Below are 3,434 nucleotides of genomic sequence, written 5' to 3' on the forward strand. Positions count from 1 at the left end.
AAGCTAGAAGGTTAAGCTTGATGATTCTTCATCAAAAGCTGGTTTTGCTTTTCAGTGAGAAGTAGAATAGATATCAAATCTGAAAAGTTGGAGAACCTCTGTGCCCTATATTGTTGTTACAAGACAATATTGGTGGCATTGAAGGTTGAATAGGTTTTATCCAGGAGATCCTGTTTGGTTAAGTCCTCGTTACAGAACTTAAGCAGTGATCAGATTCTACAAACTTTAGAGTTGTATTCATTCACAAACTCAAAGTCTTGGAAGGGTAGATGCTGCCAGTCGTGTCTTGCTTCAAGCAAGAAGAAGTCGTTCTGGTTATCGAAATGATTCGCTAGGGTGAGCCAGAGGGTACGGGGATCCTCCTCTGCGAGGTACTCGGTCTGCAGTGTGTCATGGATGTGTCTTAGGAAAAAGATCATGGCAGTAGATTTTTGAGCTTTATCGACAGATGCATCATCGATTGGTTATTCGATGGTAGCTCTAAGACTCTTTGCAGTGAGGTGGCGCTTCACGTCTTGAACCCATTTCAGGTAGTTTATTCCGGTGACTTCTAGAGCGGTGAAATCGAGTTTGTTCAAGTTCGACATGTCCATAAATAGATTGTACAACAAAACATGGTTAGTGATATGGAAAGCCATAAACATACATCGTAGAACATTTGGGGCACTATAGACATGTATTTGTTTAATTTATGCATGAAAGCTATAGGTTTCATGTGGTAAGTTTTGAATGAAAACTTCAAGTTTCAAAGGCACTAAATTCGAAACTACAGGTTTGATTTAGTTATGAACGTTTAGTTCATACATAGGGGTACCTGCAAGAACACATAATACAATATACAATAAAGTGTAGTAAATTTGTGGATTGCTTCAGGAACCCAAGTGTGAGTGCTTCGGGACTACAAAAGATAGTTAACGATTCAAAGAGACGAAATAATTTATTGGGTAAATTACACAAAATTACCTCAACTATTGGTCTCATGACACTATCATACCTCATTTTTAAAATTGACAATGTCATACCTCATCTTTAGAATTTGGTCCAATGTTATACATTCCGTTAGTTTGGCCGTGAATTTCTCAGTTAAATGCTGACGTGGCTTGATTTGGGGCCTACTTTCTATTAAAAAAATAATAATTTACCCCTTAAAAAAAAAAAAAACAACCCCAAACACCCATATTCCTTGACCCCTTCCCCTTCCCTGCAACCCAAATCCAAAATCTAGATTCTTTCCCCTTCCCCTTCTTTTATCACTTCGAATCTTACTTCTTCTTCCTCCTCCTTAACCCCCACCTTTCTCTCCCCTTCTTCCCCACCACCACCCGCGCCACCGCAACTACCCTCACCATTGCCGAAAACCCACCTAAAAAATGGGCAAGGATGGTTCCCTGAGCGAGAGCGTGATAAAAAAGATCCTCATCTTCTACACCTATGTCGCCATCTGGATCTTTCTTTCCTTTAGCATCATCGTCTACAACAAATACATCATCGACAAGAAGATGTACAACTGGCCCTTCCCCATCTCCCTGACCATGATCCATATGTCATTCTACGCCTCCCTCGTCTTCCTCCTTGTCTGCATCTTCCACCTCGTCGAGCCTGTCACCATGTCCCGTGACCTCTACCTTTCCTCCGTCGTCCTCATCGGTGCCTTCTACTCCTTCTCCCTTTGGCTCTCCAACCCTGCCTTCCAGATGCTCAAGACCTTCATGCCCGTCACTATCTACTCCATCAACGTCTCTTTAAAAAAAAAGTCATTCAAGACCGACACCATGGTCAACATGATCTCCATCTCCATAGACATCGCCATCGCCGCCTACGGTGAAGCTCGATTCGACACTTGGGGCGTCAACATCCAGCTTAGCGGCGTAGCATTTGAGGCCACCCGCCTTGTCTTGATCCAGATCCTCTTCACACCCAAAGGCATTACCCTTACCCCATCACATCTCTCAACAATGTCGCGCCCTGCTGCTTGGCTTTCCTCTTCGTCCTCTGGATCTTTGTCAAGTACCCGGTTCTACGCGATTCGTTGAGCTTCCATTTCGATTTCTTGATTTTTGGGACCAATTCTATCTGCGCATTTACTATGAATCTTGCCGTGTTATTGCTCGTCGGAAAGACCTCAGTGTAGGTGGGGGAGGGGTTGGGGGTTGCAGGGAAGGGGAAGGGGTTGGGGAAGATAGGTGTATGGTTTTTATTTTTATTTTATTTATTTTAAGGATAAATTATTATTTTTAATTTTTTATTAATTTTTTAATAGAAAATGGGCTCTGAATCAAATCACGTCAACATTTAACTGAGAGATTCACAGCCAAGTTAACGAAAGGTATAACATATGACCAAATTTTAAAGATGAGGTATGACATTGTCAATTTTAAAAGATGAGGTATGATAGTGTCGTGAGACCAATAGTTGAGATAGTTTTGTGTAATTTACCCTGATTTATCGAATCGTTAATTGACAAAAGTGAGCTTCAGGCCAATAATTTTGGATTAATTGTCAGATTAGTGGACTGCTGGTTACTTTAATTAATTCAATAGATTGAGACCATTCGAGATCGATTGTAGAAGCAAAAATAATTATAACTTTCGGGTTAAAATTATTTAAAATGCCAAAAATTAGCATTGGATTCGGAAAACCATAGCCCAAACATGTGGGCATGGGTGCCGTGAGTAGGGCAAAGCCCTATAAGGATTAATAGGCTCAGGTGGCTGCTATGAGCAGTCCAATACGTGGCTTCAGGACATGGGCCAAGTGCTGGGAAGCCTAGCAGCAAGTTGCTGACGTTATGGGCTGAGACCAATGCACGGGGGGTAAGCCTAAAGGCTTGCGGGGGTGCGAGGAAACCCGAGCTGAAGTTGGGTTTTGGTTCTTGGGCCACAAGGACAAGCCTAACCATCTGGGTTGGCTTCTGGTATCATGGGCCGTGGCAAATACAAGCTTATCAAGCCAAGGACATTGTTGCAGATGGGTCGAGGCTTTAGGTATGTGTCAGGGATGAGCCTAGTATGCTTCTGGCATGCAGGTGTGGGTTGGGTTTAGACCGGGGCTGCAGGCCCCTCTAGCAGACAACCCAAGCTGAAGCTTAGTTGGGTCTGAGAGATGCAGCAAGCCCAGCGGGCTGCGTGCAAGGTCTAGGGTGTCGGGCAGACGCCATCCTAAGGTGGTCCACGCGGCTGGGCTTCAGGCCAGTGCAGTGGTCTTGATGGTGGTGCCATGATGGTGCTACGGCGGTGTCGCAAAAATCCCAAGATTTTGTTTTGTTTGTTTTATTTTGCTTTGTTTGTTTGTTTGTTTGTTTTTTTTTTTCCCGAATTCTAGGGTTAAAAACCCTAATTGCTTCTAAATTAATTTTGATTCTTTGACTCACAATTCCACATAGCATAAATGCGTAATGCATGAACAATTATATATATTGACAAAATATACGAACA

At 42.9% G+C, this 3,434-nt stretch overlaps 1 pseudogene; it reads left to right on the top strand.

Moving 5' to 3' along the window:
* The first annotated feature begins 1,370 nt into the window (after window positions 1-1,370).
* Window positions 1,371-2,131, top strand: LOC125472988 (annotated as a pseudogene).
* The last annotated feature ends 1,303 nt before the right edge of the window (window positions 2,132-3,434 follow it).

The sequence above is a fragment of a genome, unplaced genomic scaffold (assembly GCF_019419815.1).
Source record: "Pyrus x bretschneideri cultivar Hongxiangsu unplaced genomic scaffold, Pyrus_bretschneideri_v1 Contig79, whole genome shotgun sequence".
Lineage (NCBI taxonomy): Eukaryota > Viridiplantae > Streptophyta > Magnoliopsida > Rosales > Rosaceae > Pyrus > Pyrus x bretschneideri.